Below are 26,786 nucleotides of genomic sequence, written 5' to 3' on the forward strand. Positions count from 1 at the left end.
CTGCTAAGTCATGGGCCGGGCTGAGCCAAGCTTGTCTTAGAGGGCCAGTGAGCCTGTGACAGACCAGTAAAGGAGAGAGACCTGAGCAGACCAGTAAAGGAGAGGGACCTGAGCAGATCAGCTAGATAGATTTCCCAGATCAGGGAAATGAGACAGAACTCAGAGAAACAGCTGTTGTGGCTGACCTGCCAACCCGGAGCATCCTTTGTGTCTGACCAGCCGCCTGGTACCCTGAAAACATCAATAAAAGCCATATTTCCTCCACCTTTACTGTCCTATCTCCTTTTCCTCATTGTGTCTGTCGGTTTTGTCAAAAGAAGAGAAAATGAGCATCATTCATAACTCTGAATTGAACAACCAAACTAATCTTTCTCCCCCACCAGGAAAAGGCATCTGACAAAATAAGGGATTCTAACCAATATCCTTTCTCTGAAAATTGAACTTTGACAAGTTTTGATTACATCTGCTCTGTATAACGACTCAATTCCAAACCGCTGTATGGCTTATTCATATTCTTTTTCTCTTGTGTATCCCGACCAATAAATTTTCACACTTTGGTGTGAATTTTCCAATGTGTTTGCCATGGGACTAAGCAGGCTGAGGTCTCTGTGTGAAAAACCTCAAGCCTTGTTTAACAACTGGCCTTTAGTTTAATAAAGTGACGTTTGACTTTCTGGGGCCATTTGTTCCATCAAAATTAACACCGGAGTGCTTAGAGACCCCAGTCAGGAAATTGGTGCTAGGCACATAGCAAGAAAAGACAAAGAGACTTGTTTCGAATAACTTTTTCATCCCTAAGACATAAAGCCTGCCCCCTTCTCTATGCCTGGGGAGGCCCATACCCAGGAGGACTGGAATGGTTCTGCTTCTAAAAGCATGAGAGAGTGGGAGGATTTAGGCACAAGAGCCCCTGCCTATCATAGGTCTGTGGTTGTGCCTCAGCAAGTTGGAGGATCAGGGGAGAGAGGGATTAGGTATAACTGCACAGATATAATTCTCTATTGTATTGTTTAGAATGGTTTAACAATTCTATAGAAACATAGTTCACTCCTTTTATGAGAATCACACCTGTCCCAGATGATTTGATTCTTATAAGCCACTGATTCTTATAAGCTGAGTCTTTTAATTAGTATAGGAATGATTTTGTCCAGTGGTTTTGATCACTATATAAGGTTAACTCTTATACAGTGCACTCTTAAGAATCACTGCTATAAGAATCAACCACACATAGTGATCAAAACCACTGGGACAAAATCATTCCTATAACCAAACAAGATCCCACTTGTAAGAATCAACCACTTATAAGAATCCAATAAATCTGGGACAGATGTGAATCTTATAAAAGGAGTGCACTATATAGTATTTTCTATTAAATTCAAGAGATTTCAAAGAACGGTTGGTTTCATCTCTAAATTCTACAGAACTTTTTCAAAAGCAAGGGCATAAAAAACTGTTGGTACATGAAAAATATCAATCATATTAACATTTACCCCATATTCTCCCCATCCCTTCCTACTCTGGATCATGGCAACTTTCGTACCAGAAGGGCTGCATGGAGAATCTGCTAGCACTTGCCATTTTTGCCACTGTATGAGTGAGTGGTAGGATATCGATCAACTAGATACATGGAGCTTATATCCCAGAAAAACAAGTTAACCACTTCTGCAATATTTCTATCTCCTAAAGTCCTGGAGAAAGAGTGACAGATCTCTAGTTCATGCGCTTGGTGCACAGCTCTACCAATAGGGCCCTCCTTTCTGATTCAGTGGGTCTTTCTGTGACTCAGCCTTGAAATAAAATGCTTCCATCTTAATTTTCACATGTATAACCTTAAACTCTATCTTACCAGTGAGGACCAAGAACATTTTAATCTCTTATCATTTACTTGCAATATTACAATTCACAACATTTAATTAATATTCATGATATTCCCTGATGATATAATTGTACTGCCCTCAAAATAGCCTATACTTTCTTAATGCTGATACTTAATATACCCATTTTAGCAAGAGATGCTTTAGTCTGACATTTACATTAGTCGATTCTATAGATAAGACTATATACAGAGATTTAAAAAATCATAAGACAAAAATCATAACACATTAACATTATTTCTCCTCCTCCTCATTTTTCCTGCACATATTATATATGATTTTGCTCCTTATAGTACATGGGAAACAATGTATGGTTAGCAGTGCACTGTTATTTCTTTTCTAGAGATCTGGACCTGCTCACCTATTAAACGAATTTAGTGGTCTTAGCCTAGTCCTTTGCAAACACGTCTACCTGACAAAAATACTTCACTGTTTGTTACAAGTTCTCTGCTCTCAGTCAGACTCAGAACTGGTTGATTGACTGTTGCTGTAGGCAATGCTTGGCAATTGGCAATGCTTGTCAAAGTAGGGGAACTTGCAAGGCACAATCTTGTGTGATATTTGACTCTAGACAGTGCTACTAGCTGTTTACTTGTTTAGAGACAAGTTATCCCTGACCCTTGAATGAGTGCACAGAAGGGAGGACACAAGGATTCTTCCTCCATCCTCATGCAAGTACTAGGGACCAATGCAGTCATTGTGTTTGGGGGAATTGCAGGGACTGTACTCTCCATCAGGAGTAGGGACAGCCATGGCCCTGCTCTCCCTTTGCCCTGGCCTGCAGAGCTGGCTGGCTGTAGACAGAGAAGCATCATGCTGATGAGGCAGGGTAAACCCTCCCTCTGTGCTCCTTGCAGCTCCAGGAGGTCTGTGCCTACTCAGACACCATCCTACTGAGGCAACATGACCCCACATTGCTCTCAATGCAGGCAAATGGCAAAATGCCACAATCTGGCCCTCAGTCCAGGAACCACACTCACCCACCTTGGTTTTGTCCCATTGTCAATGTCTCAAAATATTTCTAAACCACACAAGTACCTATCCTAGGGCAGGCTAGATCAACAAATTACTCTGCCATTGAGGCCATAGGCTAAATACAGGACTTAGCTGCAAATCGAAGGAAGGCGGCCTTCCCAATTACAAACAGCACAATTTTCATTTTCTAGTAAAAGTTCAAGTTTGCCCATGCAGGTTCATAGTTCAAGTTCTTGAGGTTGTTGGGAAAAGCTGGGACTTTGCTGCAAATTATCTTTCAGAAACAATGTCTTTAGAATGACACATGGCATGATCTTCAACTCCTTATCGATCAGTTCAAGTGTGACCTTTTGCAGTTATGGATTAAAGGAGTCATAGGTCAATTTGGAGACTTCATTACAAATCTCAGGGAAATGACCTTTCCTTTGATATATGACAATTTCCTTTCAATTCTCAATAGTTTAGGAGGAGTTTGTAGCTGTTTATTCAGACCTGCATAGATGCAGAATCCCCACAGTCTGTTGTAAGATAACCATGTCTGTGTTTTAAGAGAAATTCTAAAAACAGTGCATAACAAATCTTCTACATGAAAGTTTTGGTGCTCTCCTCTGCTTTACCTCACCCTGGTCAATTGGCAATATCTAATCTCAGTCAAGGTTAATGTAGTGAGGCATGTTCCAAATACAAAGATTAGTCCATAATCAATTATACTGTGTGTCAGCACATCAGCCAAAGAGGATGTTAGTAATTTTCCAGACTTACCTCCACAGATTGTGCTTACAACAAATGCTGCTACGTCAGTGAGGGGGCTACAGAAATAACAGAGATGAGTAAATAAAGCACAGACTGACTGGTAAACAATATTACAGGTGATTTCCAGCTACGATCAGACTGTGTACCCTGCAAAGCCTTTCCCCCATTACCCCCCTCCTTATTTCCCCATGCTTATGAACATGCAAATACAGCTGGGAAATTTAGGAGATCTGTTACTAAGGAGACTGAATAGCTGATGACGTAAGTTATCTTATTGTCTGAAAGTCAGAGTGCCCTGTGTGGCAGACAACTTTCTCTCAGGAGCTGATGAAAGTTTCAATCGTGTTTAGCTGTCTCCAATACCCTCTTAGACGCTGCACAGCACAAGAAATTTACTTGTTTCTAGAATAAGACAGCACTGAATGGCAGGAAAGACCAAAATTGATCTCTCCAAGTGTAAATTGAGTAAAGGTAGAAGAATCTCTTTGTCTCCTCTCTTCTCCCATGAAGGAGGAATTGGGTTAGAGGGCACATGACTGAAAGCAAGTGATGCAGCGTGGTCTGGGGAAAAAGCACATCTGGCCACAGAAATCAACCAGCAATCTATAACTACATGTAAATTAAAAGGCGGGACTCGAAAGGCTGTGATGGATCTGCAAAGTAATGGACTACAACTCCCATCATCCCCCTCCCCTCTGTATATCCCTTTCCACCTGGCTAAACAGGGACTACATTTCTCATCAGCCTCCTCCCCATTGCACCAGGAGGAAGTGGCCTGGCAAGATCCTGTTTGGGGAGTGGGAGGTAGGCGACACCAGGGAGTTGGAGAGAAGCCCCAGGAGGGTGGGCAGGGCTGTGTGTGAAACAGGCTGTGACTAAAGTTGTCAAGTTTCTAATTGCACAAAACCGAACACTCTTGTCCTGCCCCTGCCTTCAGGGGGTTGGGTTGCAGGAGCGGGCTCAGGGCTGGGAAAGGGGGTGTGGGCTCTGGGGTAGGGCTGGAGATGAGGGGTTTGGGATGCAGGAGGGGGCTCCAGGTTGGGGCCAAGGGGTTTGGAGTGCAGGAGAGAGTTCAGGGTATGGGATACAGGATGGAGTTTGGGGGCAGGAGGGGGTTCGGGGTGTGGGTTCTGGCCTGGGGGTCCTTACCTCAGATGGCACCCTGTCAGCGGTGCAGTGGGGCTAAGGCAGGCTCCCTATCTGCCATGGCTCCACGCTGCTCCCAGAAGTGGCGGCATGTCAGGCCCTTAGGCGGAGGCGCAGCCAGACGGCTGTGGGCGGTGTGCACTGCTGGCACCCGCAGGTGCTGCCCCCGCAGCTCACATTGGCCATGGTTCCTGGCCAACAGGTGCTGCGGAGGTGGCACAGGGGCAGGGCGTTGAGTTTCCCTGGCCATCCCTGCGCCTAGGTGTCGTACATGCTGGCTGCTTCCAGGAACTGCATGGAGCCAGGGCAGGCAGAGAACCTGCCTTAGCCCTGCTGCGCCATGGACTGGACTTTTAATGGTGGACGTTACAGCTGGGTGCAGGTCTGAGTGGGACTTGTGGGAGCAGCAGTGACAGGGCAGGGAGCCAGTGAAGGGGGCCCCAAAGAGAGACATTAATTGAGCCTAGCTTGGAAACCTGCAAATGCTTATTTGCTTGCATAGAGACCGGAGAGGAGAGGGCGCCGCAGGTGCTAGGCCAGAAGAGCCCCGACTCTTGAGTGGACTGCCCCAGGGACGCAATTAGGAACTGCTATGGCTCACTTTAGACAGTAACCGTGTAAGCCTCTGCACCTAAGGCGTTTGCCATGTTTCCCCTTTCCTGCCAGCCCTAGTAAAAACCCTTTTGTGAGCCATGTCTGAGTGATTATTGGGTCTCACCAGGACTAGCGCCTACAAGGCCTAGCTGCTGAAGCACCTGTCGAGCTTACCTCCAAGATGCAGTACACCAAGCATGCTACTGGCACCCTAGGTTTGGGGTACAGAGTAACCCCACTAATAAGGGTAAGGCTACAATAATCCTTAACATGCCTGCTGGGCCTAAATACACAGCATATCTTACATTGTACCTATGGGAACCTGCTGTTTGGCTCCTCCTGCAGGATTTGGCGTCAGAAGTGTCTGGACAAAACAGAGCCCTAGCCTTGTTTCTATATTTTCCTTCCTGTGTGGTTTAAAATCATCCCCTCTTCATCCTTCTTTAATATGCGGATTTTTTATTGCAATGGACTGGAACCAAAACCCTTGATCAGGAGACCCCTCAAATCTGGGAGGGTTCAGAATCAGAATGTAGCTTTGAATGTTATAGCTGAACCCGTCCTCCATAATAAAATGATCCAAAGACTCTAAGAATCCCTCTGTATGTGAACTTTGTTTATGGGGGGGAAGGGTGGTCCTAGGCATGAACTCAGAGAATTGGTTCCTGAATCACAGGGATCTCCTAAGCCTTATGATTCTGTATGTTCATGCTCCCTATATGCCTATGGCTAGCGCTGGCTTCCTCTGCATTGCAAGACTTATTCTATGCGTGCCTGTGTTTTCTGCAGTGATTTCCCAAAAGACTAGTGAAGAAAAAGGAGAAGTAAAAAGAAATCGCTAAATTTCATCTTCTCTGTGGGATATACACAGGCAATATAAATAGAGCAGTGGTTCCCAACCTTTCCAGACTACTGTACCCCTTTCAGGAGTGTGATTTGTTTTGTGTACCCCAAGTTTCACATCATTTAAAAACTACTTGCAAAATCAGACATCAAAATACAAAAAAAGTGTCAGCACATTATTAAACAATTGCGTACTTTCTCATTTTGTCTGTCTGAAATTTTAGTTTGTACTGATGTCATTAGTGCTTTTTTTGTGGCCTGTGGTAAAACCAGGGAAATATCTAGATTAATTGATGTACCCTCTGGAAAACCTCTGCATACCCCAAAGGGTACATGTACCCCTGGTTGAAAACTACTGAAACAGAGGAAACAAGGAATCTCGTGCCATTTCTAAATACAACCACATGACATGTATCCATAAAGAGTGAAAATAAAATGAGCAACTTCTTCTCTCAAATGAATTCTTACAATTTTATTAGGTTTTTTAGACAAATACAACCCACAACAGAACTTGTGATTGTTACAGTACTGGAAAATCCAAACTCACAATACACTGCAGAATGTGAAATCTATGTCTGTGCTAGGTAGGGCCCTATCAAATTCCCGGTCCATTTTGGTCAATGTCATGGATATAGGATTTTAAAAATAAATTTCATGATTTCAGCTATTTAAATCTGAAATTTCATGATGTTGTAATTGTAGGAGTCCTGACCCAAAAAGGAGTTGTGTCTGTGTGTGTGTGTGTGTGGGGGGGTGTCGCCAGGTTATTGTAGGGCGGGTTACAGTACTGCTACCCTTACTTCTGTGCTGCTGCTGGCAGCGGCACTGGCTTCAGGATCCCAGCTCTGAAGGCAGAGCCGCCGCCAGCAGAAGCACAGAAGGAAGGATGGCCTGGTACAGTATGGCCACCCTTACTTCTGCGCTGCTGCCTGCAGTGCTGGTCCCTCAATCAGCAGCCGCCACTCTCCAGCCACCCCGCTCTGAAGGAAGCAGCACAGAAATAAGGGTGGCATGGCATGGGATTGCCACCTTTACTTCTGCGCTGCTGCTTTGCGGCATTGCCTTCAGTGCTGGGCGTCCAGCCAACAGCTGCCACTCTCTGGCCACCCAACTCTGAAGGCAGTGCAGAAGTAAGGGTGGCAATACCGTGGCCTTCCCTAAAATAACCTTGCAACACTCCTGCAACTCCCTTTTGAGCAGGACCCCCAATTTGAGAAACACTGATTTCCCCCATGAAATCTGTATAGTATAGGGTAAAAGCACACAAAAGACTAGATTTCATGGGGGGAGACCAGATTTCATGGTCCGTGAATTTAGTTTTTCATGGCAGTGAATTTAGTAGGGCCCTAGTGGTAGGGTAGGGAACCCACAGAATGGGTTAAGAGCCACTGTGGATAGACTTGTTGTATTTCAATACTGAGTAGAATAATTTTAAAAAATAAAAACAAACTTTGAGCCAAGTGTTTTTTAAACTCAACCTTTATATTTAAGAAGGAAGATCACCAAGTTCAAATACATTTCCTCTTGCTACACAACAGTGGAGACAGAGAGAAAGAACACCTGCTCCAAAAAGATTTAAAATCGGAAAGGGTTCAGAAGAGCTACAGGAATGATTCAAGGCCTGGAAAACATATCTTACGACACACTTAAGGAGCCCAATCTGTGTAGTTTATTGAAGAGAAGGTTAAGAGTTGACTTGCTTATGGCCTATAAGTATTCACAAGGGGAGAAGCTAGCAGATACTAGAATCCTTTTGAATCTAGCAGACAAAATGCATAACAAGATCCAATGTCTGTAAGTTAAAGCTTGACAAATTCAGACGTGAAATAAAGTGCACAGTTTAACAGAGGGCAGCTGACCACTGGAACAACCGACAGAGATAGGTGGTGGATTCGCCACCACTTGAAATCAAGACTAGAAGTTTTTCTACAAGATATGCTTTACTTCAACCATAAGATATTGAACTATTGATGCAGGAATTACTGGCTGAAATTCTATGGACTGTGTTATGCAGCACGTCCCCTAGAAGACTTGTTCCTCTCCTCTTGAAATGTAGACCATCCAAACTGTACAGCCCACTCTCCCCACAGATGGTAGACCAGTATTCTGCAAAACCCAAACCCTCTGCCTTACACAGCTGAATGGCCTCCATGTGCTATGTTAATAGATGGACACAAAGATCCCTTTGGCTTTAAAATCTCTGGATCCTCCCAAATTCTGGACATACCCAGCTGCTTTGCCTCCAAGAGTGGCTGGACTGTGAGTGACAGCTCATGCAGATTCTCAAAGGATTTTCAGGCATTTGCGGTAGGGGTGTAAATATCGTTTAAAAATTTAAAAAGTTAACTGGTTAAATGATTAAAATGATATCGTTTAACCAGTTAACTGAGGCTGCCGGGGTTGGGGTCCCTCTGGCCAGCGCGGGAGCAAACCAGCACTGGGGCTTCTTTGGCCAGCGTGCAGGGGGTTAATGGTTAAGGCAGGTTAACAGTAAACCTAATGCTTGTTGGTTAACCAGTTAACCTTTTGCATCCCTAATTTGGGGACAAGTTAAGATATAGAAGAACGAAGCTTCAGAGGAGCACATGACAACTTAGGTGTGCATGTACCCCAGCATGTTCAAGCACATTGATGTTTGTGCAAGGATAAGTCCTGATTTACATGCACACCTCTAGGGATTTGAGTGCTCAAAAACGTGCATGTATTTTGCCGGCATACTTCTGAAGATTTAGCCCAGAATGAATTGTGTGTGAGAGACACTGATGCTTAATCCTCTGTTTAACACAACTGCTTGCTGGAATTTGCCTGGGTTACACCCTGAATTTGCTTTTGCTATCTAATATAGCTGCTAAAGAATTAGATTCTTGTCAATAAATTAGATTGAGAATACAGTTTTCTGTGTCAACTGATTTCTATCCCAACAATGAAGCAACCTATTCCTGGAGTCAAACTGAGCCAGTTATGCTCTCAGTTACACCAGTGTAAATCTAGAATAGGTCCACTGAAGTCAATGAGCCTAATTCACTGTTGCCCTGCATCTTGTGTAGACCCATGCAAAGTAGATGTGGAATGCTACCATTGCGCAATGGTAATGTTTTATACCCACACTGGTGTAAGTGACTACCCAGCTGCAGGGCAATGGTGAACTGTGCCCAGTGGAGTCACTCCAGATTTACAATGGGGTGACGGAAATCAGCATCTGACCCCAAACCTTATCTGTGCACTTGGAAACTGTGACACCAAACATTACATAATTCAGAGAAATGTGTGAGCAACACAACAGAGCAAAATGCAAACACTGCATGGTAACTCACCACAGTACATGCAAGAATTATACCAGACTAAAACACAGACACAATAAAGAACATTTTAATGCAAGTGTGGAGAATGCCAGTACAATTGCTATCTAGCTATTTTTGTTTATATCATCAGATCTAACCTACATCATGCTCATACTTGGCATGAATAACAGTGACAGACTGGAGACACCATTCCATCTGCCAGCATTTCCCTATCTATGGGTGCTGCTAGCTATTTCAACCCAAGTCTGAGCGGATGAGACCTAATCCCTTGTAACCCACACAGATATAGGGCGATAATGTTCAAGTTTGGTAGTTCTGCGACACAAACAAATCGAAAACCCCAATCAAACAAAACCCCACAGCACTGAGAAGAACTGTTTACTGCATTAAGATATCAGTGTAGCACATGGAGAACACTGAGAAATACTCACCTGTGTACAGGCTGTGGGTTGGTGGAACATTGGTCCACAACTTTTACAGGAAAGGTGGGCTATACAGTTTGGATAACCTCCATTTCACAAGAAGTGGAACCAATCTCCCAGGGACAGGCTGGTTAGGCCACCATGTGGGCTTGGGAGAAAACTGCAGAGAGGAGCCAGCCAGAGACTCCAGGCATCAGAGGCAGAAGCAGTCAAAGCAGGGACCTTTGGACATTCAGACACTTTTCTATAGTTTTTATTGGATTTTCTCTACCTTGCGCTGATTGGCTGTTTGCCAATCAGGGACAAAAGGAATCATAACAATGGTATCAGTCCAATACGAGATGGGAATGGTAGAATTGTCAATAGAGACACAGAAAAGGCAGAAGTTCTCAATAAATATTTTTGTTCTGTATTTGGGAAAAAGCCAGATAATGTAGTCATATCACGTGGTGATGATGAAACACTTGCCATTCCAACAGTAACTCAGGAAGATGTTAAACAGCAGCTACTAAAGTTAAACATTTTAAAATCACCAAATTTTAAATTTAATCACCAATTTTTAATTGGCGGGGGAGGGATAGCTCAGTGGTTGGAGCACTGGTTTGCTAAACTCAGGGTTGTGAGTTCAATCCTTGAGGGGGCCATTTAGGGATGTGGGGCAAAAATTGGGGATTGGTCCTGCTTTGAGCAGGGGGTTGGACTAAATGACCTCCTGAGGTCCCTTCCAATCCTGATATTCTATGATTCTATGACACCAGGGCTGGACAATTTGCATCCAAAGAGATGTGGGAGTCCTGGTGGATAATCAGCTGATCATGAGCTCCAGTGTGATGCTGTGGCCAAAAGGGCTCATGCAGTCCTTGGGTGTATAAACAGAAGAATATCAAGGAGGAGAACAGAGTTCCTGTTACCTCTACATTTGGCACTGCAGTGACCACTAATAGAATATTGTGTCCAGTTCTGGTGGCCACAATTCAAGAAGGATGTTGATAAATTGGAGAGGATTCAGAAAAGAGCCCTGAGATTGATTAAAGGTTTGGAAAACCTGTATTACAGTGATTGAGCTCCTTGAGTCAATCTACTTATCTTGTCAAAGAGAAGGCTAACCAGTGACTTCATCACCGTCTACAAGTTCCTACGCGGGGAAGAGAAAATCTGATAATAGAGGACTCTTCAGTCTAGCAGAGAAAGGTATAATTGGATCCAGTGGCTGGAAGTTGAAGCTAGACAAATTTAGACTAGAAATAAGGTGAGAGTAATTAACACTGGAACAATTTATGAAGCATTGTAGTGGATTCTCCACCTCTGGAAATGTTTTCATTAAGGTCGGATTTTTTAAAATATATGCTCTAGTTCAAACAGGAATTAATTTAGGGAAGTCATGTGGCCTGTGTTATATAGAAAGTCAGATTAGATGATCACAATGGTCCCTTCTGGCTTTATAATCTATTTAAAGTGGAGAAGATGGCATTACATTTTACCATAAATTAAATGTTTCAACATCTTTTAACTGTGAGTCTGCCTTTGGAAAATACTTATAATTCATCTTTACATAGACCTTGAAGCAGCTGCCTTATTCATGCTTTAATCACTTCCTGTCTTCATCATTTTAATTTCTCTTTTATGATTTCCCAGAAAAACCTATTTGTTGAACATTAGATGACACAGATTGTCACTGCCAGAGCATTCTGCAGAAATCTACTTTACCAGTGCACTCCAGAAATCAAGACTGGGGCCCTGATCCTGCAAACATTTACGTGTGCACATAGCTTTGCTTACATGAGTAGCCCCACCAAAGTCAGTTGAACTAGTCATGCGAATAAATGTAGATGCATTATACAGGATCATGGCCTAGGTCATCCTCACCTTTTAACTTCAAAAGTTCTCTCTCCATTTCTTAATCAAAACTACTGCCATCCCATGCCCCTCCTTTGTGGTTTTCCCTTTAGTGTTATCTGCCACAACGAGCTAACTTTTAGAGCCCCTGGTTTCTCTTTCAGAAGACAACTTAGGTTGGGCTTTATGAATGACTCCTATGGCTTGTTTAAATCACTTCTTTCACCAGGTTTCAGTAATACTTCTGACAATGGCTTTCTTCAGGAGGTGGCTCTCTCTGTAGGTCAGAATTATGTTTCCCATCTTTAGGTTTTATCCTTCTGATTGTCATTTACTTTTTGGCCAATTATGGCTGTTTTTAGATGAAAAAATCACTTTTATTAGTGTTTTTTAAAAACTGTTTTCCTGTAATGTAAAAATTGGCCTTCTCTAAAGCCCCATGCCGCCAAGGATGAGCTCTCGACAAGCATGAAGGATTATTGGAACCTGCCAAACTGCCCTCCACAAAGAGTTTTCAATTCTTCAAAAATTGTACATTTTGAGTATTTTGGATGTGTGTTGTATAATGGTCCAGGTCTCTGTTCTGTGGAGAAATAACTGGGAAAAGTCATAGAAATAGTTTCTTAGGTGCCTGAGGGGAAAAGAAAAGTTAGATCTTTTACAGAACTCTGCTTTTTCCTTGCAGCCCATCTTGTTTCTCTGGTTTTTAGGAATTGATATTTGTATTGTGCTTTTATAATGAAACATTGCACAGCATCCTGAGTGCCTTGATGTGAAATGATGCATAATACATACAATTACTGATTTTATCTAAGCAGCTTTTTGCTGGAATTACTCTGATTCTTCCAGCACATGTTAAGATCATATATTAAAGGTTTGATTCTGTTCTCACTTAACAGCAGTGTAGATCAGGAGTGACATCACTGAAATCAGCAGAGTTACAATGGTGTAAAACCAATGTCCCCTAAGAAAGATTAGGCTCAGGCCCATAATCATATATGCATTTGGAGAGTCTTGAGCTAGTATACAACTCAGGTTTGTTTTAGCTAAATCCTCCAAAAAGGGGGTTGAATGGGAGGGAGGAGTTCAGAACGAGATAAAAGGGAAGGATCAGACTCTGTCAGAAGAAGAAGGACTCAGAGCCAGATCTTCAGTTGGTTTGAATTTTTTTCCACCCTAAAACCTGACTCTAAAATACAAAAGCCTCCTCAAACCATCATAACACAATATTTTTCATTCAAGCTTTTGGTTTCTATTTAGTTTAGGATTATCTTCCCTTGCAAAGAATGAAATATTATTTTGTATAGTAAACACGCTATTACTAATTTAATTGCAATAGGACAATCCTTCGATCTAGGTCAGGTTTGAATGAGGAGTTCACTTTCAATTTTTAAGGGAGAGGAAAAAACAAACCTGGACCCAAACAGACACTTTGTAGCTGCAAGGAATCCCATTACCTGTGCATGTAGGCAGCTCACTAAACAATCTCAGGCAGCAGTGCCAAGTCCCATTTTCCGGGTCATCTATCTCACTAGTCACCACAAAACAATGTAACTCACTTCCACTGGATATTCAGTCTGCAGTCCCTCTGCCTAAGACTTAAGTCAAAGATCTTGAAAGATTTTGCAACATCAGATTCATCCCTTTAAAGAGTTACCCACATTTGCATTGTCATAGCTTACCATGTACTCATATTTTACACCATAATTTTAATATCTTACTGCAATGTCTGTAAGACACCATTGGGAAGGATCCCACTTAAGCAAGCTGTTGGGCTTAATATCTGGGGCTATCCTGTTAAACACCTTTAAGAAACAAATACATCCAGGTAAAGGAAAGAGTTATTCAGATTTGTTGGTAAAACAGCAGAATAAAGACAATGGACTTCAACAAGGCAGACGTTAGCAAACTCAGAGAATTGGTAGGTAAGATCCTGTGGGAAGCAAGTCTAAGTGAAAAAAAATTGTTCAAGACAGTTGGTGTTTTTCAAAGAGACATTATTAAGGGCACAAGAGCAAACTATCCCAATACATAGGAAAGATAGGAAGTATGGCAAGAGACCAGAGATCGTCTTCAATGATCTGAAACTCAAAAAGAGTCCTACAAAAAGTGGAAACTAGGTCAAATTACAAAGGATGAATATAAAGAAATAACACAAGTATGTAGGGACAAAATTGGAAAGACCAAGGCACAAAATGAGATTAAACTAGCTAGGGACATAAAGGGTAACAAGAAAACATTTTACAAATACATTAAAAGCAAGAGAAAGACCAAGGATAAGGTAGGCCCATTACTCAATGGAAGAGGAAAAGACAGTAACAGAAAACACAGCAATGGCCGAAGTGTTGAATGCCTTTTTTGTTTCAGTTTTCACCCAAAAGGCTAGCAGGCAGCAATTGGACAACTAACATAGTGAACATCAGTGTAAATGGGGTAAGATCTGAAGCTAAAATAGGGAAAGAACAAGTTAAGAATTACTTAGACAAGTTTGATATCTTCAACTCAACAGGGCCTGACAAAATACATCCTAGAAGGAACTATCTGAAGAGATCTCTGTGCTATTAGCAATTATCTTTGAGAACTAGTGGAGGACAGGAGTGATCTCAAAGGACTGGAAAAGGGCAAATATAGTGCCTGTCTTTAAAAAAGCGAATACGGACAACTTAGGGAATTACAGACCAATCAAATTAACTTTTGTAACTGGAAAGATAATGGAACAAATAATCAAACAATCATTTTGTAAGCAGCTAGAAGATAATAAGGACATAAGTAACAATCATCATGGATTTGTCAAGAACAAGTATCAAAGCAACCTAATATCCTCTGACAGGGTAACAAGCCTTGTGGATAGGGGGGAAAGTGGTAGATGTGATATACCTCGACTTCAGCAAGCCTTTTGATATGTTCTCACATGACAGTCTCATAAGCAAACTAGGAAAATATAGTCTAGATGAACCTACTAAATTATGGATGCACAATTGGTTGTAAAACCATATTCAGCGAGTAGTTATCAATGGTTCACAGTCAAGATGGAAGGGCATATTGAATGGGAACCTGCAGGGATCTGTCCTGGGTCCAGGAAGGAATAATTAATTGCACAAATACAGAATGGAAATGACTGCCTAGGGAGGAGTACTATGTTAAAGGATCCAGGGGTTATAGTGGCTTCGTGCACTACAGAAGGCATTCACATACTACCTTGATGAGGGCAATATTGGAACCTTATAGAATTCCGATTCGACTGTGTTCATATTTAAGGCTTCATAGTGGCTCACAAAATAAGTATGAGTCAACAATGTAATACTGTTGCAAAAAAAGCAAACATCATTCTGGGATGTATTAGCAGCAATGTTGTAAGCAAGACATGAGAAATAATTCTTCCATTCTGCTCTGCACTGATAAGGCCTCTGTTGGAGTACTGTGTCCAGTTTGGGGGACCAGAGAAGAGTGACAAAAATTATTAAAGGTCTAGAAAACATGACCTATGAGGGAAGATTGAAAAAACTGGGTTTGTTTAGTCTGGAGAAGAGAAGGCTGATAGGGAAGAGGATAACAGTCTTCAAGTACATAAAAAGTTACAAAGGGGAGGATGATAGATTGTTCTACTTATCCAATGAGGACAGGGCAAGAAATAATGGGCTTGGATTGCAGCAAGGGAGATTTAAGTTAGACATTCGGAAAAACTTCCTAACCGTAAATGTAGTTAAGCACCAGAACAATTTACCTAAGGAGGTTGTGGAATCTCTGTCACTGGAAGTTTTTAAGAACAGATTAGATAAACACCTGTCAGGGATTGTCTAGATAATACTTACTCCTGCCTCAGTGCAGGGGACTGGACTACCTGTTGAGGTCCCTTAGAGTCCTACATTTCTATGATTCTGTAATTTTCTATAAGGCTGACTTTACAGTACTATCTGCCTCCTCAGTGACCCATCATTCCCCTCAACTCTCTGCTAGACACAAGACAAAAACAAACCAGGGACAAGAGACTGACAGGAAGGGTATGTTGGAAAGAGGAACTCATCATTTTGAAGTCTACATGTAACAAACGTGGTCAGTGTGAAAGCATTTGCAAGGAATGCTGAGCTACTGGGCTAGATTTTCTAGATGCTTAAATGTACCCAGACCACATAAATACTGGAAAATAAAGCTAAACAAATTTTGGGAAAGTGATTTGCAAATAGTTGTTTGAACATCTAAGAAAATTAATGTTTTCTATCATCTCTGGCTGTCTAGGAGAAACTGGCCTTGGTCAGGGCTGGCTCTAGGTACCAGCCAAGAAAGCACGTGCTTGGGGCAGCCCATTTGAAGGGGCGGCATTCTGGCCATTCTTGGGGTGGCACATTTCAAGGGATGGCCTTTTTTTTTTTTTTTTTTTTTTTGCGCACTTCGGCGGCTTGGTCTTGGGGCAGCAAAAAAGCTAGAGCCGGCCCTGGCCTTCGTTATACATGCCTCTCGGCTAGATTATAGGAATGCAGTATACCTGGGCAAGTCATGCCTGACTAATCTAATTGCGTTCTATGACAAGAAAACTGGCTCTGTGGATGAGGGGAAAGCAGTGGACATGTTGTTCCTTGACTTTAGCAAAGCTTTTGACATGGTCTCCCACAGTATTCTTGCCAGCAAGTTAAAGAAGTATGAGCTTGATAAATGGATTATAAGGTGGATAGAAAGTTGGCTAGATTGTCAGGCTCAACGGGTAGTGATCAATGGCTCCATGTCTAGTTGGCAGCTGGTATCAAGTGGAGTGCCCCAAGGATCGGTCCTTGGGCCGGTTTTGTTCAATATCTTCATAAATGATCTGGAGGATGGTGTGGATTGCACCCTCAGCAAGTTTGCAGATGACACTAAACTGGGAGGAGAGGTAGATACGCTGGAGGATAGGGGTACGATACAGAGGGACCTAGACAAATTGGAGGATGGGGCCAAAAGAAATCTGATGAGGTTCAACAAGGACAAGTGCAGAGTCCTGCACTTAGGATGGAAGAATCCAATGCACCGCTACAGACTAGGGACCGAATGGCTTGGCAGCAGTTCTGCAGAAAAGGACCTAGGTGTTACAGTGGACGAGAAGCTGGATATGAGTCAACAGTGTGTCCTTGTTGCCAAGAAGGCCAATGGCATTTTGGGATGTATAAGTAGGGGCATTGCCAGCAGATCGAGGGACGTGATTGTTCCCCTCTATTCGACATTGGTGAGGCCTCATCTGGAGTACTGTGTCCAGTTTTGGGCCCCACACTACAAGAAGGTTGTGGAAAAATTGGAAAACGTCCAGTGGAGGGCAACAAAAATGATTAGGGGACTGGAACACATGACTTATGAGGAGAGGCTGAGGGAACTGGGATTGTTTAGTCTGCGGAAGATAAGAATGAGGGGGGATTTGATAGCTGCTTTCAACTACCTGAAAGGGGGTTCCAAAGAGGATGTCTCTAGACTGTTCTCAGTGGTAGCAGATGACAGAACAAGGAGTAATAGTCTCAAGTTGCAGTGAGGGAGGTTTAGGTTGGATATTAGGAAAAACTTTTTCACTAAGAGGGTGGTGAAACACTGGAATGCGTTACCTAGGGAGGTGGTAGAATCTCCTTCCTTAGAAGTTTTTAAGATCAGGCTTGAAAAAGCCCTGGGTGGGATGATTTAGTTGGGGATTGGTCCTGCTTTGAGCAGGAGGTTGGACTAGATGACCTGAGGTCCCTTCCAACCCTGATATTCTATGATTCTATGATTCTGTGCATGAAGCCTTCAGTGTTTAGGAAACTCCAACTAGTACAGAACAGTGAGACTCCTCAGCAACACAGGCTACCACAAGCACATCAAATGTGCCCTTCACTCTCTACACTGGCTTTCCACTTTGTCCTTATCTTCCAGGTGCTCAGTAACCTGGGTTCAGTATATCCAAAAGACCTTGTAAAGCTCTGGAATAAGGACTATGGTTAATAATTGCCCTTCTCTAGCACAATGGAACTTTCTACAATAAGGGTATGCAGGAGACAAAGCTTTTAAGGGGGCTGGTCCAAGACTGTGGAATGAACTCCCGCAGGAACTAAGGATCATCACAAACCTCACCGCCTTCTGCTCCTTCCATCTACCCTCTCTAATACACACATACCAGTGCGTACGTTAAAAATAATTAAAATACGCCCCCCCCCACAAAAAAAAACCCCACACTCCTCTGCACATGCAATTTTCCCCCTGGGGTGAGGATGAAAACAAACCACACATTAATCTCATTGCTTCATGCATTACAATGGCAGCCCGCTGCTCCAAGATCCCCTGGGATCGCTCTCCTGACAGCCTCCAGGGCAGCCGCTGCTCGGGGTGCTCCCCAGGAACAATGCTCGGGCACTCCCTGGGGCCACTGCTGCTCCAGCGGTCCCCGGAGCCACCTCTGGGACAGCTGCTCAGGCAGACATGGGGTCAGCCGCAATGGCCGCTGCACAAGTTGCGGAACTTACGGAGGTCGCAGAATGTCATGGAATCAGTGACTTCCTTGACCTCCATGACAGAATTGCAGCCTTATTCATAATACGTTCACATTTGCTTTCTGCAAACATTTGAGCATCCAGTATTTTAATTCATACAATACTCCTATACCTTGCATAGTCACCAAAAGCTAACTTTAAGGTCTAATATTTGTGAATAGCAAATATCATGTTATAAGGAGGAGGGAGAAAAATTGTTTTTCTTGAACTCTGAGGATAGGACAAGAAGAAATAGGCTTAAATTACAGCCAGGGAGGTTTAGGTTGGACATTAGCAAAAACTTACTGTCAGGATGGTTAAGCACTAGAATAAATTGCCTAGGGAGGTTGTGGAATCTAACCTCCATCATTCGAGATTTTTAAGAGCAGGTTAAGCAAACACTTGTCAGGACTGGGCTAGATAATACTTAGTCCTGACATGAGTGCAGGGGACTGGATTAGATGACCTCTCAAGGTCCCTTGCAGTCTCATGATTCTATGATTTCTATGTTGGATTGAAAAATTCACAGTTTGCATTGAGCTGGTTGGATGCATAACTTAACAGCGTGTATTGCAAATTTTATATTCCAATACATAATTCAAAATTTGTGCTGTATTAGTTAAATAATAATTAGTTAAATTACATTGGTTATGTTCACTGATAGGATTACTTATTTAAGTAACCAACATTGCAGGAACTGTGAATTTCAGCTATTACAGCTAAACAATATATCTGCGATTTGCAAATACAACTGTAACTGCTGCAATTTACAGTTCCTGCTGGGCTGCTTTGTTACATAAGCCATCCAGTCAGAATTGATGCCGCACAAGTTCTTTACTATAACTGACCAATACAGCATTAATTACAAATATTAAAAATTTGCATGTGAGCTGAGACAAATTATTCCTGTGAGTAATGCAGAATTTCAAGGAAATATATTTAATTATTTCATCTTTTCACAATCTGCCAGCAGAAAAAGATGCAAATCAATTAAAAGTATTATTTTTAATTATTTGCTCAGCTCTATCCATACAGAATAAATGGATGCAACATTCGTAATAGAGCTGGTTGAAAAATGTGAAAAAAATCCACAAAACTAGAGGTTTTTTCATATTTTTTCCATTGCAAAACCTTGACTAAAGCTTCCAGACAATTTTAGTTTATTACAGTGAAAGTGATAGACTAATAACAAAGGTAGGCTAGAGACAGGCATAGTGCAAGCAGGTGCTGATCAAGGCCTTGATCCTGCAACGAAATCTGCTCTAGACTCACCAGAGCCCCACCGAAGTCTTTGGGGTCCATCTGTGAAAAGTAAATTGTAGGATCAGTGCTCAAAGTTGCCTTTGCATCTCCACCAGTGAGCAACTCACTCTGGTATTCCAGAGCTGTGCCTCTTCACAGCTGTCAATCAACTGAGCAGTAATCCAGTCATGTTACTTTGGCATGTTCAATTTCTGCATGATATCTAATACATAACTGTAGACACCCCTGCCATAGGCACACGAAGTTCACAATTCTGCTGCACAATTCTCTTCATAAATTGTTGAGCTGCATTCTTGCAGATAATAATAATATTAATAGAGCTGCTCAAGTGAATTACAGCCTCTGAGGTGGTTATCCCACTTGTACAGTAATATAGCCAGCTGTCTGTCGAATTATTTCATTTTGTATTAGTCTCAAAACATTAGGCACAAGTAGGCCTAGTCTGATCTCATGTGCCTCAGCACAATTATATTTAGAGGAAGGTTGAAAGATTCCCATTCCCAGGTGCATGCAGCATGTCACAGATAGATATTTTTCTTTCAAGTGAGTAGAATTATCATTGTAGCTTGTAGCACTATAGTTAAGTTTGCCTACAATCATAGAATCATAGGACTGGAAGGGACCTCGAGAGGTCATCTAGTCCAGTCCCCTGCAGTCATGGCAGGACTAAGTATTATCTAGACCATCCCTCACAAGTGTTTGTCTAACCTGCTCTTAAAAATCTCCAATGATAGAGATTCCACAACCTTCCTAGGCAATTTATTCCAGTCCTTAACTAGTCTGACAGTTAGGAATTTTTTCCTAATGTTCAACCTAAACTGCCCTTGCTGCAATTTAAGCTCATTGCTTCTTGTCCTATCCTCAGAGATTAAGAAGAACAATATTTCTCCCTCCTCCTTGTAACAACCTTTTATGTACTTGAAAACTGTTATCATGTCCCCTCTCAGCCTTCTCTTCTCCAGACTAAACAAACTCAGTTTTTTCAACCTTCCCTCGTAGGTCATGTTTTCTAGACCTTTAATCATTTTTGTTGCTCTTCTCTGGACTTTCTCCAATTTGTCCACATCTTTCCTGAAATGTGGTGCCCAGAACTGGACACAATCCCAGTTGAGGCATAATCAGCTCAGAGTAGAACAGAATTATTATTTCTCGTATCTTGTTTACAACACTCCTACTAATACATCCCAGAATGATGTTCACTTCTTTTGCAACAGTGTTACACTGTTGACTCATATTCAGCTTTTGGTCCATTATGACCCCCAGATCCCTTTCTGCAGTACTCCTTCCTAGGCAGTCATTTCCCATTTTGAATGTATGCAACTGATTGTTCTTTCCTAAATGGAGTACTTTGCATTTGTCCCTATTGAATTTCATCCTATTTACTTCAGACCATTTTTCTAGTTTGTCCAGATCATTTTGAATTTTAATCCTATACTCCAAAGCACTTGCAACCCCTCCCAGCTTGGTATCATCCACAAACTTTGTAAGTGTACTCTCTATACCAGTATCAAAATCATTGATGAAGATATTGAATAGAACTGGACTCAGAACCACTGATAACTGCTCTCTAGGAACAGTTTTCCAAACAGTTTTGCACCCCCCTTATAGTAGCTCCATGTAGGTTGCATTTCCCCAGTTTGTTTATGAGAAGGTTATGCGAGACAGGATTAGAAGCTTTACTAAAGTCAAACTATACCAAACCTACCACTTCCCCTCTATCCACAAGGCTTGTTACCCTGTCAAAGAAAGCTATCAGGTTGGTTTAACATGATTTGTTCTTGACAAATCCATGCTGACTGTTACTTATCACCTTATTGTCTTCTACATGTTTGCAAATTGATTGATTAATTATTTGCTCCATTATCTTTCCAGGTACAGAAGTTAAGCTGACTGGTCTGTAATTCCCCTAGTTGTCCTTATTTCCCTTTTTTATAGATTCACACTATATTGTCCCTTTTCCAGTCTTCTGGAATCTCTCCCGTCTTCCATGATTTTTCAAAGATAATCACTAATGGCTCAGATATCTTCTCAGTCAGCTCCTTGAGTATTCTAGAATGCATTTCATCAGGCCCTGGTGGCCTGAAGACATCTAATTTGTCTAAGTAATTTTTAACTCATTCTTTCCCTATTTTAGCCTCTGATCCACCACATTTTCACTGGCATTCACTATGTTAGACATCCAATCACCACCAAACTTCTTGGTGAAAACTGAAACAAAGAAGTCATTAAGCACCTCTTCCATTTCCACATTTTCTGTTACTGGTTTCCCACCCCTCATTGAGTAATGGGCCTACGCTGTCCTTGGTCTTCCTCTTGCTTCTAATGCATTTGTAGAATGTTTTCTTGTTACCCTATATGTCTCTAGCTAGTTTGATCTTGTTTTGTGCCTTGGCCTTTCTAATTTTGTCCTTACATACTTGTGTTATTTGTTTATATTCATCCTTTGTAATTTGACAGTTTCCACTTTTTGTAGGACTCTTTTTATTTTTAGATCATTTAAGATCTCCTGGTTAAGCCAGGATGGTCTCTTGCCATACTTCCTATCTTTCCTACACAGTGGGGTAGTTTGCTCTTGTTCCCTTACTAATGTCTTTGAAAAACAGCCAACTGTCTTCAATTGTGTTCCCCCTTAGACTTGCTTCCCATGGGATCTTACCTACCAACTCCCTGAGTTTGCTAAAGTCTGCCTTCTTGAAATCCATTGACTTTATTTTGCTGTTCTCCCTCCTACTGTTCCTTAGAATTATGATCTCTACCATTTCATGATCACTTTCACCCAAGCTGCCTTCCACTTTCAAATTCTCAGCCAGTTCCTCCCTATTTGTCAAAATGAAATCTAGAACAACCTCTCCCCTAGAAGCTTTCTCCATCTTCTGAAATAAAAAAATGGTCTCCAATGCATTCCAAGAACTTGCTGGATAATCTGTTCCCTGCTGTGTTATTTTCCCAACAAATGTCTGAGTTGTTGAAGTCCCCCTCATCACCAAGTCCTGCGCTTTGGATGATTTTGTTAGTTGTTTAAAAAAAGCCTCATCCACCTCTTCTTCCTGGTTAGTTGGTCTGTAGTAGACCCCTACCATGACATCACCCTTGTTTTTACCCCTTTTATCCTTACCCAGAGACTTTCAGCAAGTCTGTCTCCTATTTCCATCTCAACCTCAGTCCAAGTGTATACATTTTTAATATATAAGGCACCACCTCTTCCCTTTTTCCCATGCCTATGCTTCCTGAGCAAGCTGTACCCTTCTATACCGATATTCCAGTCATGCGTATTATCCCACCAAGTCTCTGTGATGCCAACTATGTCATAATTTTGTTAATTTACTAGCATTTTGAATTCTTCCTCCTTATTCCCCATACTTCTCACATTAGTATACAGACAACTAAGATACTGATTTGATTCTCCCCCCACCCCAGTTCTGTCTTCTCTCCTTTATCCCTGCTATAACAGCCCAAGCTCCCCCCAGATTCTGACCCTTCTCCCAGGTCTCCATGTTTTTGACTTACCTGTGGGCTTTGGTCACCTGCCTCCTTCAAACTTAGTTTAAAGCCCTCCTCACTAGGTTAGCCAGTCTGTATCCAAATATGCTCTTCCTCGATAGGTGGACCCCATCTCTCCTTAGCAGTCCTTTTTTCTGCAACAGCATCCCATGTTCAAGGAAGCCAAAGCCCTCCTGGTGACACTATCCTCGCAACCAGCCATTCACCACCGGATGTACCTGTCTCTGCCTGGGCCTCTACCCTTGACTGGAAGGATAGAAGAAAATACCACCTGCGCTCCCAAAACCCTCACCCTTACTCCCAGAACCCTGTAGTCACTTCTGATCTGCTGAGGGTCATACCTTGCAGTATCATTAGGGCCCACATGGATGACTATCAAGGGGTAGTAGTCAGAGGGCTGGATGATCCTCAACAATCCCTCCGTAACATCTCAGATATAAGCTCCTGGCAGGCAGCATACGTCCCGGGATACCATGTCAGGGTGACAGATGGGTGCCTCCATCCTCCTCAGAAGAGAGTCACCAACCATCACTACCCTACGTTTCCTCCTGGGAGTGGTGACTGCAATCCTCCCAGCCATTATGGAATTATTATCCTAATTCCACTATGATACTTTTAAAGACTGAAATCTCAGCCATAAACATGCAGTCTATAGAGATCAACCAGAAGAAGTGTGTGTGTGTGTGTGGGCGGGGGGGTGGGGAATGCTGTCCTGGGCCCAGGCTGTCCAAAGATCTGCTGTGCTCTCCAAGTTGCTCCGGCTCCCAGGAGAGTTTTAAGTCCTGGACTCCTTTGGGGGTGTATCTCTGCTCCTAGCGCTCTTTGTGCCAGTTCAAACCTGCTTTCTGTGGTCTCTTCACCATTCCCAAAACACCCCGGTTCCAGGGACACAGGTCGTCTCGTCAGTGCTTTTACTTTCCGCAGCCCTGGACTGTGTTTTCGATCAGGCTGACCTTGCTGTCTCGCATGTCTGGACAGTTGAATTTTTTCTTTCTCACAGCTGCTCGAGAAAGCCTCAAGCCCATGATTTTTTTATCTGTCAGCCAAGTCATAACTGTGAGCAGTGTCCTTGGGCTGCTGGGGCCAGTGTCTTAACTTCTGACTGAGCTAGCTGAAATGTTGAGTTAACCTGTTCTCTGCTCTCTTCTTCTTCTCCCCCTTCTCGGCCTCTCGTACCCTGTAAAGGAAACGTCCACTCTCCACTCACACATCTTTGACCCTCCCCAAAATGCTCTGCGATGCTTGCAACAGTGTTAGCCACATACAATGCTGATCTGCCTTCCCTGGAGACTCCCTGAGGGAGGGGGGGCCATTGGGGTGTGGCACTGCACCCCCCAAGCCCCTCCCAGATCCTGCAGCCCTACCCCCTTCCCACCCCCAAACTCCCTCCCAGAGCCTGCACCACCACCCCACACAGCCCCCAGCCCCCAGACTCCTTCCATACAGTTTTATGTATTTCCCACTTATTAGAATAGGGTTGCTACTAGCTGTTGTTGCACGATACTATAACTCAAGAGTATAATTCTGTCTATCAAATATATAGCAACAAACCTAAATCCTTTTGGGCATCAACTTGGTTCATTAGTCTTTTGTTTTAACCTTTACAAGCAATTCTGGAAGGAACCTACATGAGATATGTTACTCTGCTGCCTGGGTTTTGCAGTTTTATGACAGCATAACACAAGAAGGGCTGTACAATTGCAGCGCATCACAATTATTAAGTGATGTATATCCTAGCAGCTAATATTTTGGTCCTATTGACCTCAGTGGGAATGTTGGCTCCAAGGCAGTGAAAGAGTTAAGAAAGAAATTCCTTATACTATGTGTATATCATCTTGCCCAGTACTATAGTTTTTTAAAGTGAGGTATGTATATATTGTGCTCAAATCTGTATTTGTGGGTAGAAATCAGTTAATTGTACTCACACACAAGTATCTGCACAGGCAAAGGAAGGATTTGCTTGAGCACATATATACATGTGTACATTATGTTTTTGCAGGAAAAAATTTAAGATCTGGGTGTAGATATTATGCTCCAGAGTTTTAAAAAAAGCATCTGAGTTTAAAAAAAAAAGTATCCCTGTGAACTCGTCTCTTGTGAGTTCCTCCTATCACTGATTACAGAACATTCTCAGGGTATTTGATTTCTTCCCCAAAACCAAAAGAAACATCTTCAAAGTCTTGCAGTGTTGTGAGCGATAATTTACTGTACAGCACTTACCATCTGGTCACAGCACCCTTTCCACAGGATCCTGTCACTTCATTGCTCCTGTTAGCTATTCTTCTTGTGATGTAAAACTAAAAGGGGATGGTTAAAGCACAGAGATTCTCAGTGCTTGACATTATCTCATTTTAATGAACCCCATGTTAAAAGGGCCAAGATCAAAAAGAACAGGTTTGTCTACAGCCTACATCTCACACAGGCAGCTGCTTGTTGAACTTTCCAGGGCCTTCCTTAATGACCTCATCGATGAGCTGGAGAAGAAATTCTTCGGAGTTAAAAGAAATTGAACCTCTATGCCATCTTGGGCCTCAGAGACCTCACCTTCCCAGGTCCCATTTTCTATTTAAGGCCTTGTCTACATAGTATAGTTAAACCAGTGAAAACCCAGTAGTGTGGGATACAGTTATAAAGGTGCCTTATGCCTGTATAACTGTGTCTAAGCTAAGGGCTGTATAACAGTAATTATATTGGTTAAAAAGTCACACCCCTAACTGACATAGTTACACTGGAATAAAAACAGTGGGCAGAGTGGGCATAAAACTGAGAGGCAAAATGTTAATCCTGTAGTGACAATCCATGTCCCATCATTTCCCCCCCATCTGGTTCATTATTTTCTGGAACATTTCCAGTTAGTGAGCAATTTTGTCTGCTTTACAAGACTGAAAATATATTTGTTCAATTTGTTTAAAATGTGCTAATTTGTATCAGTTGTGTCCAGAACTGCAAGACAAGAAGCAGTTGGTTTAAATTGCAGCAAGGGCAGTTTAGGTTGGACATTAGTGTTGGGAACACTGGGGCATGGCCACTAGGTAACTCGAGGGGATGGAAGACCACGAGTGTCGATGAAGCCCCCTCGCACTAGGCCCCGGTGTCCTTGGCCCCCCCCCCCTCCTGCCTGAAGGCACTCGCAGCAGCTCTGCATGCTAGGCCCAAGTGTCCTTGGCCCCCCCGCCTGGAGGCACACACAGCAGTTATGCTGAGAATCTGCAACAGTATGTTGCAGAGTCAGACTGCCTGAAACTAAGCAAGGCCAAACAGGGGAGATATGGAAGAACAATGCTGAATAAAGCAGCTTTATGTATAGTTTAACAAATGATACACAGGGAACTAGCTGGGAACTGGATTGGCTGGCTATATGGATACTTGGAGCAGCTTGCTATTGGATAAGTATGCTGGGAAAAAGGATGTATAAAAGCTTGTGTAACTTCCTGCTCTGTTGTACAGGATTTGAGATTCAAATCTCCCTGTACCTTTTTGAAGCTTCAAATAAACTTTTCTGCTTCTCCACCCCGTTGTGATTATTGGGTGCAGCACACCGGGTAACGAACCAACTCAAGCTGTTGTTCAGCCTCTCGGCACTGGGTGCCGGCAACATTAGGAAAAGTTTCCTAGCTGTCAGGGTGGTTACGCACTGAAATAAATTGCCTCGGGAGGTTGTGGAATCTCTGTCACTGGAGATTTTTAAGAGCAGGTTAGACAAACACCTGTCAGGGATGGTCTAGATAATGCTTAGTCCTGCCTTGAGTGCAAGAGACTGGAGTAGAAGACCTCTCAAGGTCCCTTCCAGTCCTATGATTCTATGATTTGTAATTTGGA

This window comes from Lepidochelys kempii, chromosome 1 (genome assembly GCF_965140285.1).
Source record: "Lepidochelys kempii isolate rLepKem1 chromosome 1, rLepKem1.hap1, whole genome shotgun sequence".
NCBI classification, from domain to species: Eukaryota; Metazoa; Chordata; order Testudines; family Cheloniidae; genus Lepidochelys; species Lepidochelys kempii.